Here is a 16,157-nt window from a genome sequence, read left to right as displayed (position 1 = left end):
AATGGGCAAGGGTGACAACACCAAATGCTCGTGAGGATGTGAAGCAACAGGAATTCTTTTTGCTGGTAGGAATGCAAAATGGTACAGCAACTTTGGAAGACAATTTGGCTTTCTTACAAAACTAAACATACTCCTATCATAAGATCCAGCCATTGCATGGCTTAGTGTTTACCCAAATGAGCTGAAAACTTATGTCCACACAGAAACCTGCACATGGATGTTTATAGCAGCTTTATTTGTAATTGCCAAAGCTTGAAAGCAACCAAGATGTCCTTCAGCAGGTGAATGGGTAAATAAACTGTGGCATATCCAGAAAATGGACTGTATTCAGCACTGGAGAGAAATGCGCTGTTAAGCCGTGAAAAGGCGTGGAGAAACCTTAAATGCATTACTAAGTGAAAGAACCCAATCTGAAAAAGCTACATACTGTCTGATTCCAACTATGCTACATTCTGGAAAAGGCAAAACTGTGGAGACAGTAAAAATATCTTTGGTTGGCAGGGGCTGGGAGTGGGGAGAAATGCACAGAGAATTTTTCGGGTAGTGAAATTACTCTGGATGAGTGGTGGATACATGTTATTACACATTTGCCTGAACCCAGGAGTTCAGGGCTGCCATAAACTATGATCCTAGCACTGTACTCCAGTCTGCGTGACAAAGAATAAAAACAAAACACAACAAAATGTGGTGATATAGTTTGGATATTTGTCCCCTCCACAGTCTCATGTCGAAATTTCATCCCTGGTGTTGGAGTTGAAGCCTGGTGGGAGGTGCTTGGGTCATGGAGGCAGATCCCTCATGAACGGCGTAGCACCATCCCCTTGGTGATGAGTGAGTTCATGTGCAATCTGGTTGTTCAAAGGTGTGTGGCATCTCCCCCCTTACTCTCTCGCTCCTGCTGTCACTATGTGACATCCCTGCTCCCCCTTTTCTTCTGTGATTGGAAGCTTCCTGAGGACCTTACCAGGAGCAGATGCTGGAGCCATGCTTGCACAGCCTGCCGAACTCTGAGCCAATTAAACCTCTTTTTTTATTTTTTATTTTTATTTTTTTAAGAGAGTCTCGGGCTGGGCACGGTGGCTCACGCCTGTAATCCCAGCACTTTGGGAGGCCGAGGCAGGTCAAGAGATCAAGACCATCCTGGTCAACGTGGTGAAACCCCGTCTCTACTACAAATACAAAAAATTAGCTGGGCATGGTGGCGCATGCCTGTTATCTCAGCTACTCAGGAGGCTGAGGCAGGAGAATTGCCTGAACCCAGGAGATGGAGGTTGCAGTGAGCTGAGATTGTGGCATTGCACTCCAGCCTGGATAACAAGAAACTCCTAAAAAAAAAAAAAAAAAAAAAAAAAAAGTCTCACTCTGTTGCCCAGGCTGGAGTGCAATGGCATGATCTCAGCTCACTACAACCTCCACCTCCTGGGTTTAAGTGATTCTCCTGTCTCAGCCCCCCAAGTAGCTGGGATTACAGGCACCTACCACCACACCTGGCTAATTTTTGTATTTTCAGTAGAGATGGGGTTTCATCATGTTGGTCAGGCTGATCTCAAACACCTGACCTCCAGTGATCCACCCACCTCAGCCTCCCAAAGTGCTGGAATTACAGGCATGAGCCACTGTACCCTGCCTAAACCTCTTTTCTTTGTGAATCACCCAGCCTCAGGTATTTATAGCAGTGCAAGAAGGGCCTAATACACGTGGTGTCTCCATGTAATGGATACTCTTCAGCAATGATGAACCCTGAAAAACACTAAATGAAAAAAGCTGAACACAAATAGCACATATCATATTCTGTTTTTGTAAAGGATTCCAGAAAAGAAAAATCTGTAGAGACAGAGGGAGATGAATGGTTATCAGATGCTGAGAGTGAAAATGGGGAGTGAATGTGAAAGGCACAAGGTTTCCTTGTTTAGGGGGATGGTGAAGACAAAGGAGTCTCACTCGGTTGCCCAGGCTAGAGTGCACTGGTGCAGTCTTGGCTCACTGCAACCTCTGCCTCCTGGGTTCAAGCCATTCTTGTGCCTCAGCCTCCCAAGTAGCTGGGATTACAGGCGTGCACCATCATGCCTGGCTAATTTTTGTATTTTTAGTAGAGATAGGGTTTCGCTATGTTGGCGGGACTGGTTTCAAACTCCTGACCTCAGGTGATTCGATTGCCTCAGCCTCCTGAAGTGCTGGGATTACAAGTGTGAGCCACTGTGTCCGGCCTCAAGGTTTCTTTTAAGGCTGATGGGAATTCTTTAAAATTAGTTTGTGGTGATAGTGTACAACTTTTAAAATATACTAAAATTCATTGAGTTGTACACTTAAAATGGGTGAATGACATATTTCATGGTATGTAAATTATATCACAGTAAAGCCATTGGGAGGTGTCTTGCTTGTGGCCCAGGCTGGAGTGCAGTGACATGATCTTGGCTCACAGCAGCCTCCCCTTGAGATTCTTCCACCTCAGCCTCCCAAGTAGCTGGACTATAGGCACATACCACCATGTCCAGCTAATTTTTTTGTATTATTTTGTGGAGACTGGGTCTCACCATGTTGCCCAGGCAGGTCTTGAACTCCTGGAATTAACCAATCCTCCCACCTCAGCCTCCCAAAGTATTGAGATTACAGGTGTGAGCCACCTTGTTCTGCCATTTCTGTAATTTTAACATTTCAAGAATATGATATAAATGAAGTTATATACACTATATGACCTTTTGGCTAGGCTTTTTTTTTTTTTTTCCACTCAGCATCAGTTTCTTGAGATTCATCAAGCTTGTTACATGTATAAATACTTTATTACTTTTTATATCTGAGTAGTCGTCCATGGTATGGATGCATTACAGGTTGTTAAAACATTCACCCCCTTGAAGAACACATGGGTTGTTGTGGTTTTTGGCTATTACATATCAAACTACTATAAACATTTGTGTATGGCTTTTGTGTCAACATAAGTCTTCATTTCTCTGTATAATTCCCCAAGAGTGCAATGGGTCATATGGTTATTGTATATTTAGTTATTTAAGAAACTGCCAAATTAGGCAGGGTGCAGTGGCTCCCGCCTGTAATTCTATCACTTTGAGAGTCCAAGGTAGGCAGATTACAAGGTCAGGAGTTCAAGACCAGCCTGGCCAACATGGTAAAACCTTGTCTCTACTAAAAATACAAAAATTAGCCAGGCATGCTGGCGCGTGCCTGTAATCCTGGTTATTTGGGAAGCTGAGGCAGGAGAATTGCTTAAACCCAGGACGCGGAGGTTGCAGTGAACTGAGATCCTACCACTGCACTCCAGCCTGGGATGACAGAGCAAGAATCCATCTCAGGGGCGGGTGAGGGGGGAGAAAAAAAGGAACTGCCAAATTGTTTTTCAGAATAACTGTATCATTTTACATTTTCATTGGCAGTTTTGAGTGATCCAGTTTCTCCACATCCTCTTCTACATTTGGGGTAACAACTTTTTACCTTTAGCTATTTGGGTAATGTAGAGGGATCTCCCATTGGAGTTTAAGTTTGCATTTTCTTAATGGCTGGTTACCTTGAACATCCTTTCATAAGTTTATTTCCAATCTGTGTATTCTCTTTAGTGAAGTGCTTTTTTATGTCTTTTGCACATTGTTTATTTAGATTGTTTACTTTTGAGTTTTGGGAGTTCCTTATATATTCTAGATCCTTTGTCAGATAAGTGGTTTGCAAATATTTTCTCCCACACTATGCCTTTTCATCTTCTTGACAGGCTCTTTTCACAGAGCAAACGTGCTTAGTTTTGATGAAATCCATTTTTAAAATACATTTTTCCTGTTATGGATTGTGCTTTTGGTATCAAGACTAACAATGCTTTGTGTAGCTCTAAGTCCAGAAGATTTTCTCCTTCATGTTTGATAGTTTACATTTAAGTTCATGGTCTTTTTTTTTTTTTTTTTTTGGTGTTGGAGGGGAACGGAGTCTCACTCCCTCACCCAGGCTGGAGTGCAGTGGTGTGATCTTGACTCACTGCAACCTCTGCCTCCCAAGTTCAAGCGATTCTAGTGCCTCATCCTCCCAAGTAGCCAGAATTAAACGGGCACACCATCGCATCCAGCTAATTTTTGTATTTTTACAAAATTAAATTGTAGAGATGGGGTTTCACCATGTTGGCCAGGCCAGTCTGGAACTCCTGACCTCAAGTGATTTGCCCGCCATAGCCTCTCAAAGTGCTGGAATTATAGGCATGAGCCACTGCACCTGCTCATAATTTTTGTATATAATGTGAGAGTTAGTTCAAGGTTCATTTTCTTGCTTATGAATATCTGATTACTCCAGAACCATTTGTTAAAAAGCCATTTTCCCTCCATTGAATGCATCAGCACCTTTAAAAAAAAAACAAAAAAAACAATTGGGCATATTAGCTGATGACAGATTCTCTTAGTTTTCCTTCCTTTGAGAATTTTCCAATTTCCCCAAGCATTCTTGAAGGACATTTTCATTGGATATGGGATTCTGGGTTCATAGTTCTTTTCAAGACTTGAAAAATGTTGTGTCACTTTTTTCTGGCTTCTATTTTCTCTGATGAGAAATCAGCTGTCATTCACTTTTTTTTTTTTTTTCCTATGTAAGTAACATTGTTTTCCTCTGGCTGTTTTCAAAAAAATTTTTTGTTTTGTTTTCACAAGTTTGACTATAATGTGTCTTGGTATGAACTGCAGGATTGACCTGATTGGAATTCTCTAAGCCTCTTTATTTTTATTTATTTTATTTTTTTGAGACAGAATCTCATTCTGTCACCCAGGCTGGAGCACAGTGGCAGGATATCAGCTCACTGCAACCTCTGTCTCCCAGGTTTAAGCGATTCTCCTGCCTCAGCCTCCCAAGTAGCTGGGACTACAGGCGTGCACCACCACGTCCAGCTAATTTTTGTATTTTCAGTAGAGAAGGGTTTCACCATGTTGGCCAGGATGGTCTCAATCTCTTGACCTCATGATTTGCCCCCCTCGGCCTCCTGAAGTTCTGGGATTATAAGCATGAGCCACTGCACCTGGCCAGAATCTGTTGTTTTATACATTTTGCCAAATAGGAAAGTTTTCTTTGATTATTTGTTCATTTGTTTATTTATTTGAGACAGGGTCTTGCTCTGTTACCCAGGCTGGAATAGAGTGGCACAATCATGGCCCACTGCAACCTAGACCTTCTGGGCACAAGCGTCACTCCCACCTCAGCCCCTAGAGTAGCTGGGACCACAGGTGTGCATCAACACACTCAGTTAATTTTTGTATTTTTTTGTAGAGATGGCATCTCACTATGCTGTCCAGACTGGTCTCAAACTCCTGGGCTTGAGAAATCCTCCTCCTTCTGCCTCCCAAAATGCTGGGATTACAGGCATGAGCTATCACACCCCACTCTGATCTTTTATTAATAGTGTCACAGGTCCCAGAGGCTGTGTTTACTGTTTTGTCCATCTGTTCATCTTTCCTTCCCTCCTTCCCTTCTTCCCTCCCTCCTCCTTTCCCTTTCTTTCTGCTTCAAAAAAAAAAAAAAAAAAAAAAAAAAAGGACTCCATCTCAAGAAAAAAATAAATAAGTGATTGAGGGCAGACATTTTTTGCCTTAAGACATTTCTGGCTGGGTGTGGTGGCTTATGCCTGTAATGCCAACACTTTGGGAGGCCAAGGTGGGCAGATCACCTAGGTCAGGACTTTGAGACCAGCCTGGCCAACATAGTGAAACCCAGTCTACTAAAAATATAAAAATTAGCCGGGTATGGTGGCGGGCACCTGTAATCTTAGCTACTTAGGACGTAGGTAGGAGAATGTCTTAAACCTGGGAGGCGGAGGTTGCAGTGAGCTGAGATTGCACTATTGTACTCCAGCCTGAGTGACAAGAGTGAAACTCTGTCTCAAAAATAATAATAATGAATAAAATAAATAAATTTAAGACATTCCTGAACTTAGGAGCAAAGCATTTAATATTTTACTATTGAGTATACATTGCTAGCTATAGGTTTTTTGTAGATGCCCTTCATCGGATTGAAAATGTTTCCATGAACTCCTAGTTTACTGGGGATTTTTTTTTTCTCTCAGGAACAGATGTTGATTTTGTGAAATATATTTTATGCATTTATTGAGATAATCATGTAGTGTTTCTTCTTCAGTCTGTTAACATGGTAAAATTTATTGGTTTTTAAATTTGAACCAACCTTGCATTCCTCGAAGTAAATGCCATTGATAATGTTGTATATATTTACATATTATTTTCAGTGTGATAAGGTTTTGTTAATACTTGCATCTGTGTTTATGAGGCCCATCTATCTCATTTCTTATGTCTGGTAATAATTGTTTTATATACTGGGAACTCCAGTGTTAAGGTGCATATGTATTTGGAATTGTGATATTTTCCTGTTGGACTGATTTTTTTCTTTTTTTTATCATATAATGTCCCTTTTTGTCTTTTTTTTTTTTTTAGACGGAGTCTAGCACTGTCGCCCAGGCTATAGCGCAGTGGCGCAATCTCAGCTTATTGCAATCTCCACCTCCTGGGTTCAAGCAATTCTCCTGCCTCAGCCTCCTGAGTAGCTGAGACTACAGGTGTGTACCACCACACACTGCTAATTTTTTTGTGTTTTAGGAGAGATGGGGTTTCACCATGTTGGCCAGGATGGTCTTGATCTCATGATCTCATGATCTGCCCGCCTCGGCCTCCTATAGTGCTGGGGTTACAGGCATGAGCCACCGTGCCCAGCCCTTTCTTTTTTGACTGTTATTGCTTTAAAGTCTGTTTGAGTGACATAAGAATAGCTGCTCTTGCTCGCTTTGGTTTCCATTTGCATGGACTATCTTTCTACCCCTTTACCTTAAGTTTACATGAGTCGTTATGCATTTGGCGAGTCTCTTGAAGACAGCAGATACTTAGTGAATTTTGTCCATTCTGCCATTTTGTGTCTTTTAAGTGGAGCATTTAGGCCATTTACATTCAATGTTAGTATTGAGATGTGAGATATTGTTTTATTTATAGTGATAGTTGTTGCCTGAATACCTTGGGTTTTTAAAAATTGTGTTACTGTTTTATAGGCCTTGTGAGATATCTACTTAAAGGAGATTCTGGCCGGGCACGGTGGCTCAAGCCTGTAATCCCAGCACTTTGGGAGGCCGAGGCGGGTGGATCACGAGGTCGAGAGATCGAGACCATCATGGTCAATATGGTGAAACCCCGTCTCTACTAAAAATACAAAAAATTAGCTGGGCATGGTGGCGCGTGCCTGTAATCCCAGCTACTCGGGAGGCTGAGGCAGGAGAATTGCCTGAACCCAGGAGGCGGAGGTTGCGGTGAGCCGAGATCGCGCCATTGCACTCCAGCCTGGGTAACAAGAGCGAAACTCCGTCTCAAAAAAAAAAAAGGAGATTCTATTTTTGTTTCAAGATTTATAACTCTTTTTGGCATTTCTTGTAGTTCTGGCTTGGTAGTGGCAGATTCTCTCAGCATTTGTTTGTCTGAAAAAGACTCTCTCCTTCATTTATGAAGCTTATTTTTGCTGGATACAAAATTCTTGGCTGGCAATCATTTTGTTTGAGGAGGCTAAAGATTGGACCCCAATCCCTTCTGGCTTATAGGGTTTCTGCTGGGAAATCTGCTGTTAATCTGATAGGTTTTCCTTTATAGGTTCCCTGATGCTTTTGCTTCACCCCTCTTAAGATCCTTTGCTTCATCTTGACTTTAGATAACCTGATGACTGTGTGCCTTTGTGTGCCTAACTTGTGATCTTTTTTCAATTAATTTTTTAGGTGTTCTTTGAGCTTCTTGTATTTGGATGTCTAAATCTCTGGCAAGGCCAAGGAACTTTCCCTTGATTATTTCCTCAAATAAGCTTTCAAAATGTTTAGGTTTGTCTTCTTCCTCAGGAACACCAGTTGTTTTTAGATTTGGCTATTTAACATAACCCCAAATTTCTTGGAGGCTTTGTTCATTTTTTAAATTTGTGTTTGTCTGGTTGAGTTACTTTAAATGCTTTGTCTTCAAGCTCTGAAGTTCTTTCTTTTACTTGTTCTAGTCAACTGGTAACACTTCCCAGTGCATTTTGTATTTCTCTAAGTGTGTCTTCCATTTCCAGAAATTGTGATTGTTTTTTCTTTACAATACCTATTTCTCCGGAGAATTTTTCATCCATAGCTTGTATTTTTTTGTTGTTGTTTTTCGCTTTTTGTTTTTTGTTTTTTTTGAGACAGGGTCTCACTTTGTCGCCCAGACTAGAGTGCAGTGGTGCAATCTCAGCTCACTGCAATTTCTGCTTTCTGGGTTCAAGCAATCCTCCTGCCTCAGCCTCCCGAGTAGCTGGGATTACAGGCGCGTACCACCATGCCTGGCTAATTTTTGTATTTTTGGTAGAGATGGGGTTTCACTTTGTTGACGAGGCTGGTCTCAAACGCTTGACCTTAAGTGATCTGCCCACCTTAGACTTCCAAAGTGCTGGGTTTACAGGTGTGAGCCACTGGGCCTGACCAATCCAAAGCTTGTATTAATTTTTAAATTTCTTTATGTTAGTTTTCACCTTTCTCTGGTATCTCCTTGAGCAGTTTAATAATCTACCTTCTGAATTCTTTATCTGGCAATTCAGAGATTTATTCTTGATTTGGATTTATTGCTGGGGAGCTAGTATGGTCTTTTGGGGGTGTTATAGAACCTTGTTTTATCATATTACAAATTGCTTTTGTGATTTCTCATTTGTGTAGACTATTTCAGGGGAAAAATCTGGAACTCAAGGGCTGCTGTTCAGATTCTTTTGTCCCACAGAGTGACTCCTTCATGTGATGGGCTCCCCCATCCCCTAGGAATGGAACTTCCCGGGAGCCAGACTGCAGTGATTGCCATTGCTCTTCTGGGTCCAGCCACTCAGTGGGGCTACCAGGTTCCAGGCCAGTGCTGGGGAATGTCTGCAAAGAGTCCTGTGATATGATCCATCTTCACCTGCTCTGCTGGAGGTGGGAGGGGAGTAAAGTAGACTGTGAGTGTGAGGGTCCTTGCTTGTAGTTTTGTTTAGTGTGCTGGCTTTTTCAAATGCTGGTTGTGCTAGCAGTGAAGTTGTCACGTGGACAGACTCAGGACCTCTGGTTAGCCAGGGTGTTGCAGGCTGTGGAATTAGCTGTTGTATTCTTCCTTGGAGCAGGGTTATTCTGTTGTGAGTTGCTATAATTTCCTGACTTGGTTGACCTCCAGCCAGAAGGTGGTGCTTTGAGAGCACCAGCTGCAATCTGAGAAGGGGGATCTAAGCTTGCCCCAAGTTGGCCAGGAATAAGTATTCAGGTTTCTCAGGTGATGGCCATAAAGCTCCCAAGAGTTTATGGCTTTTGGATCAGTTACCAGAACCGGTAGAGAAATACCGTCAGGTGGGGGCCAGGTTAGGTGAGTCTGAGTTCAGACTCCTTTCCAGGAATCTTTCTGTTACTGATTTCTAATTTTTAATGCCACAGTGGTTGAAGGACATACTTGAAATAAATTTAAAAGATACTGAGATTTGTTTTGTGGTCCAGAATCTGGCCTATCTTGGTGAATGTTTTATGTGTATGTGAAACTGAGGCATCCATCCCTCAGTTTCAACCACCCATAGATTTGTAATTATTATTGTTATATTTACAGAAATTTGGAGGAAGGTAGAAGTTACTGTCTTGAACCATAAGATGTCTGTTTGAAGTCTTCAGGCTCCTCAAGGGTAAGCTCTATGTTTTGTTAACCTTTTATCATCTCAGCATAGTGCTTGGTCCAAAATGGAAGCTCAGCAGACACTGGTTGAATGAATGAATGAATGGATGGATGATATGTAGTTGTTAGGCTGTGTTCTGGTTTTTGATTTAGAAAATATGCTTACTGTTTTAGGCAATAATACTGAATTTTGGCTGGATGCAGTGGCTTACTCCTGTAATCTCAATACTTTTTGGTAGACCGAGGCGGGTGGATCACTTGAGGCCAGGAGTTTGAGACCAGCCTGGCCAACATGATGAGACCCTGTCTCTACTGAAAATACAAAAAATTAGGCATGGTAATACGTACTTATAATCCCAGCTACTTGGGAGCCTTAGGCACGAGAATCTCTTGAACCTGTGAGGCAGACGTTACCTGGAGCGCCACTGTACTCCAGCCTGGGCAACAGATCAAAACTCTGTCTCAAAAAAAAAAAAAAGACTGAGGCTTACACACCTTTGTGTTTTTGTGTCTCTATGGGACTTCACACAGAGCTTGGCACATTGTGGCTGCTCAGTTAGCACTGTTTGTGCTGAATTGAACCAACGAGATATGTCCAAAGGGGCTACCTCTCACTACTGGGGATTTAAAGCCACCCTGAGGCATTTGACAAGCTGTTCTGACCAAGGTTGAAGAGGTTGTCCCGTCATAAAGCCCCCTAAGACATGATGTCACACATAGACACCACTCTCCCTGCAAAGTTGGTGGAGGGGGAGGCTGTGCACTGGACTGCCAGACTTAGCTGGGCTCCAGTGCTCTTCTCGGGTTTGGTCCTAGAGCCCAAGAGGAGGTGGATAAGCTGCCTGACACTGATATGGTAAAAGGATTATCTGCAAATCACTAGCTTTATTAAGGTTGGCCTCTTTGGTAAGCAGGCCTAAAAGCCTGCACTTAGTAAACCACCCAAGCAGATAAATATTTTTTTTTACCCCAAGGCTACCTTTTCTGCATCCTTTCCTACTTGGCATGTCCTTCTGCTCCTCTCCTCTCCTTTAAGACTCATTCCTCTCCTTTCCTCCTCTAAACCTCCTCCCAGAAAGAAACCTGATAACTTCACTCACATCGAGTTATAGATAACTAACAAAGCTTACTATTAAATATATTGCTAGCAGGGTTCTGAGTAAGGTACAGCAACTTTTCAACTCTTATCAGGGCTTTAAGTGCTAGGATGAGTCACAGTCATGTAATCATTCATTCATTTGGTTACTGAGCTCTTGCTGTGTCCCATGCATGAGGGCAGCTACTGGGGGTTTGACAGTGGATGGGCCTAAAGTGGTCTCTCAGCCAGGAGACCGTACAGTACCCTAAGAGCACTGAAGAGGGCTACCCCATGTGAACTCAAGTAGTCAGGGAAGCCTTCCTGAAAGCCATAGAGAAGCACATTCTAGGTAAAGACAGCATGTACAAAGGACTAGAAGTGAGAGTGTCTGAGGTGAAGGTTCAGAGCCTCTGTTGTCAGCAGCAGGACATGGAGCAACCCTGACATTGAGATTTAGGCAGAGGGAGAGAGAAAATGAGAGGGAGAGAGACAGACAGAGAGACAGGGACAGGTAGGAGGAAAACCAGAGCATGAAAGAGAAAGAGAGGAGTGGGAGGTAGTAGGAAAACCAGAACATAAAGAGGTCAAGCAGCCAGGAGGGAAGGTGAGGTTGTTAAAGAAAGGGTCAGCTGGGTTTGGTGACTAGGAGTGAATTGGTGACCTCAGTGAGAGTGGTTTCAGAGGCTTATGGGGACAGAAAGTGGGTTGTTGAGTGCGGGGGAGGTAGGAAGCAGTAAACACACCCCCTGCTGACACCGCTCTCAAGGGGACTGGTGTTAAGTGTAGGGGTCAGTTAGGACAGTAACTGGAGAAAGAATACGGCTTCAAGGGAGCAAGGCTTTTTTCTTTTTTTCGTTTCTTTCTCTTTTTTTCTTTTTTTTCTTTTTTTTTTTTTTTGAGATGAAGTTTTGCTTTTGTTGCCCTTGGAGTGCAGTGGCATGATCTCGGCTCACTGCAAACTCCACCTCCCAGGTTCAAGCGATTCTCCTCCCTCAGCCTCCTGAGTAACTGGGATTACAGGCATGCACCACCACGCCCGGATACTTTTGTATTTTTAGTAGAGACAGGGTTTCTCCATGTTGGTCAGGCTGGTCTTGAACTCCTGACTTCAGGTGATCTGCCCGCGTTGTCCTCCCAAAGTGCTGGGATTACAGATGTGAGCCACAGCGCCCAGCTGGCTTTTTTCTTTTTAATGGAAGAGATCAGCAATGTGTTTAGATGCTGATGGAAGGAGCCAGAAGAAAAGGAGAATATTGAGGTGAGACAGGAGATCCCCAAGTGTCCAGGTGAGAAGACCAGATGAAATCAGGTACAGGAGGAAGGCTAGTCTCAAAGAGGCAAGGGCTGCCTTCTCCCCTCCTTCCCTCCTTCCCTGGCCAAGGCACCCCTTGGCCTGTGGCTTCCTCTTATAGGCCAAGAGGAAATGGCCTAGGAGAAGCCAGTGAATGGATGGGTTTGGTGGCATAAAGTCGAAATGCCCATCTGATGGTGCCTGTGTTCTCTGCTGAAAGTGAGGAAGACAGAGGCGGAGTTAGAGGTTAAAGAGAGAATAAGGGCTGGGCACTATGACCCACTCCTTTAATCCCAACACTTCAGGAAGCCAAGGCAGGAGGATTGGTGGATCCCAGGAGTTCAAGACCAGCCTGGGCAACATAGTGAGACCCTGTCTCTAAAAAAAAACAAAAAACAAAAAACTAGCTGGGCCTGGTGCTATGTGCCTGTGGTCCCAGCTATTCAGGAAACTGAAGTGGGAAGATCACTTGAGTGTGGGATGTTGAGGCTGCCGTGAGCAGTGATCACGACACTCCACTCTAGCCTGAGTGACATAGCAAGATCCTATCTCAAAAAAAAAAAAAAAAAAAAAAGAGTGCTGGGCATGGTGGCTCACACCTGTAATCCCAGCACTTTGGGAGGCCGAAGCAGGTGGATCACCTGAGGTCAGGAGTTCAAGTTCAGCCTGGCCAACATAGCGAAACCTTGTCTCTACTGAAAATACAAAAACTAGCTGGGTGTGGTGGTGTGCATGCCCGTAGTCCCAGGTACTTGGGAAGCTGAGGCACGAGAATCGCTTGAATCTAGGAGGCAGAGGTTGCAGTGAGCTGAGATCAGACCACTGCACTCCAGCCTGCATGACAGAGTGAGACCCTCTCAAAAAAAACAGAGAATTTAAAATGGTTCCTGTGGAGAATGGGAAACAGAGACTGCCAGGCTGCAAGCAGGGGCCCCTCTCACATGAGAGACCCAGGCTTTACAATGGACCTGAGACCTGTGAGTCTTGGTGGGATTCTGACACTCATGGTGGGGTTTCAGGCAGAGAAAGGTATTTTGAGGAACCTAGAAAGTCTCTTCTAGTTCCCCAGAGTTATTTTTTAAATGCTGCCTAAACCAGAAAACACTTCAAAGTGTTGGTAGTTTTTAACCACTATTATTCACTGTAATAATTAGCCACCTACACCTGTGGACATTTTACACCAAATGATCAATAAAGTGATGCCTTTTTCCTGAATCCTGTCCCACCCCTTTTTTTCATCTTGTTTCACTGGGACCTACCTCTCCAGCTCTGAGGACATTGAAACCAGCATTTGTTTGGGGGCACAATGGTCTTGGGAGAAGTTCCTGAACATTTCCCAAGCTCCTCGTGATGCCAAGCTGCTCCTGCTGTCACCAGCAGGCCATGCTCTGGCTGACCCTGGGGGTAGAGGTTCTTGCCATTGCCCCAGCAGCCTTGGGCCCGTTGCCATCCCTACCAGTCACAGAGCAAGGATGCATTGACTGTTGTCCATTTTTTCTTCCTAGACTGAAAATGGCATTTGGTCTATGCTGCCAGAAAGAGAGGTAAAGTTTCTGTGGGGCCTGTTACCACGCCCCGAATGACAAGGAGGGGGACCTCCACTTGGGCCTAAGAGGAAGGGAGAGTAGGGCTCTCCACGCCTTTCCTGACTGCGTAGTGTCTCCCTGACTGGGAGTCAGGGTGAAAGAGCAAGTGTTGGGGCAGCAGCAGGAGCTCAAGGGGGAGGGCCTGTTCCTGGCAGAGGGCGCGCACGTGTGTGCATGTGTGTATGTATTGTGTCTCTGTACCTGTGTGTCTGTACATGTGCATGTCTGGGTGTGTGCATGTGTGTGTCTGCATCTGTGTGTGTGTGTGTATGCCTATGTGTGCATGTGCACGTCTGTGTGTCTATGCGTGTGTGTGTGTGTACATGTGCATGTGTACGGACAGGGAGCCACCATCATGACAGTGCCAAGATGCCCTATTTGTCCCAAGGGAGGGGCCCCAGAAGAAAAGAAAGGGTCATGGGGTATTATTTTTTGTTTTTTTTGGAGATGGAGTCTTGCTCTGTTACCAGGCTGGAGTGCAGTGGCATGATCTCAGCTCCCTACAACCTGCATCTCTTGGGTTCAAGCGATTCTCCTGCCTCAGCCTCCCAAGTACCTGAGACCAGGTGTGCACCCCCACGCCCAGCTAATTTTTTTAGTTTTAGTAGAGATGTGGTTTTACCATGTTGGCCAGGATGGTCTGGATCTCTTGACCTCGTGACCTCGATGTCTGCTTTGGCCTCCCAAAGTGCTGGGATTACAGGCATGTGCCACTGCACCTGGCCAGAATATTATCTTTAATCTGGGTTGTGGGACCTGTCACTACAGAGTAAGAAGGGCTTTGGAGAGGGATACAAGGAAAAGAGCTCTTCCAACTCTGAATGCCCAGCCAAGGCCAAAAGTCTGGTCCCTGACTTCTGGTTGGGCTTGGCCTCTTTGCAGGATGGATCCGTGTAAACAATTATGAATGGAAAGAAGAGGGGAGGGAGCAGGTTTCTCTGTGTGCTCCAGACTGCAGGGCTGGGTTTTGAAGTAGGTAGAGGCATGGAACCATGGCTGTCAGCAGAGAGCCCAGGCACCAGGCTGGAGTGCAGTGGCGCAATCTCGGTTTACTGCAACCTCTGCCTCCTGGGTTCAAGTGGTTCTCCTGCCTCAGCCTCCCAAGTAGCTGGGACTACAGGCATGTGCCACCATGCCCAGCTAACTTTTGTATTTTAGTAGAGATGGGGTTTCACTGTTTTGGCTGGGATGGTCTTGATCTCTTGACCTCATGATCCACCCACCTTGGCCTTCCAAAGTGCTGGCATTACAGGCGTGAGCCACCGCGCCCGGCCCCCATTTAGTGTTGAGTGGTGGTTCATTGTATGGATGTACCAGAACATTTGGACAGTTTCTAGTTTGGGGTGATTATAAATCACTATTAATATTCACATACAAGTTTTGTGTGAACATAGATTTTGCCTACACTTGGGTAAATAGCAGTGGAATTTGGGTCATATGGTAAGTGTAAGTTTAATTTTGTAGAAACTCAAAACTTTTTCTAAGTGGCTATCTCAGCAGCAATAACCAAGACACTCCAGTTGTTCTATATCCTCTTCAGCATTTGTTTCTTTTGAAAGCCATTCTAAAAGGCAGATTTCAAATTTTATTAGGTCAATATGAGGGTTTATGTTATTAAAACTGTGTAAACAGACCAGGCGCAATAGATCATGACTATAATCTCAGTACTTTGGTAGGCCAAGGCAGGAGGATCATTTGAGCTCTGCAGTTCAAGACAAGCCTGTTCAACATAGACTCTGTACCAAAAAAAAATTCAGAAAAAAATTAGGTCAGGCACAGTGGTTTATGCTTATAATCCCAGCTTCTTGAGAGATCAACAGGGGAGGATTGTTTGAGCCCAGGAGTTTGAGACCTGCCTGGACAGCATTGGGAGATCATGTCTCTATTTAAAAAAAAAAAAAAAAAAAGCTGGGCATGGTAATTAGCTGGATGCCTTGTAATCTCAGCTACTAGAGGCTGAGGTGGAAGGGTCACTTACTTGAGCACAGGATGTGGAGGTCACCGTGAACCATGATCACGCCACCACACTCCAGTCTGGGCAACAGAGCAAGACCCTGTCTCAAAACAAAAAATGTAAGCAGTAGTCCCATTTGAATCATGATTTTGGTTTTTATTCTTTTTAATTTCTTTTGTTTTTGCTGTATCTATTATATAATTAATTCATCCAAGTTTTCTGCCAAAAACAGAAATATCTTTGTAATACGTTTAGACAGATCAGGCCATTTATCCATATGATCATTTTCATGGAGACATATCTCAGAGAGCCCTCCATCTCATCTCCCTGATTCTAAGTAGACAGGGTGCCCTTGAGGTCTGCTGCCCAGCTGTCCTGCTGAGCTCTCCATTCACTCTTAGGCTGGGGGGCTCTTCCCTGCCTGTAGTGCTTGGTCCCATGTTATCTTTTATTTCCTCTTAATTTTAGTGGAGTACAGCCTCCAGTTGCTTCCTGAGGGGTTGTCCTAAGACATTTTGTATCCGAAAAGGTCTTAATTCATACTTGCATAGCATTTGGCTAGGTATAGAATTCTAGATTGGAAATATTTCCTCAGATTTTAAAG

The 16,157-nt window shown here is 44.0% G+C and overlaps 1 long non-coding RNA gene across 1 annotated transcript in view; it reads left to right on the top strand.

Moving 5' to 3' along the window:
* Positions 1-16,157, top strand: part of LOC101028406 (uncharacterized) — a 33,307-nt gene that overhangs the window by 2,693 nt on the left and 14,457 nt on the right. Inside the window, exons 2-3 of the long non-coding RNA XR_012515509.1 lie at positions 6,417-6,538; positions 9,582-9,654. This is a non-coding gene — a long non-coding RNA (uncharacterized LOC101028406). The remainder of the gene's footprint in view (positions 1-6,416; positions 6,539-9,581; positions 9,655-16,157) is intronic.

The sequence above is a fragment of the Saimiri boliviensis genome, chromosome 21 (assembly GCF_048565385.1).
Source record: "Saimiri boliviensis isolate mSaiBol1 chromosome 21, mSaiBol1.pri, whole genome shotgun sequence".
Classification (NCBI taxonomy): Eukaryota; Metazoa; Chordata; class Mammalia; order Primates; family Cebidae; genus Saimiri; species Saimiri boliviensis.
The sequence above is the reverse complement of the archived record's forward strand: the minus strand, read 5'-3'. Positions and strand labels throughout refer to the sequence as shown.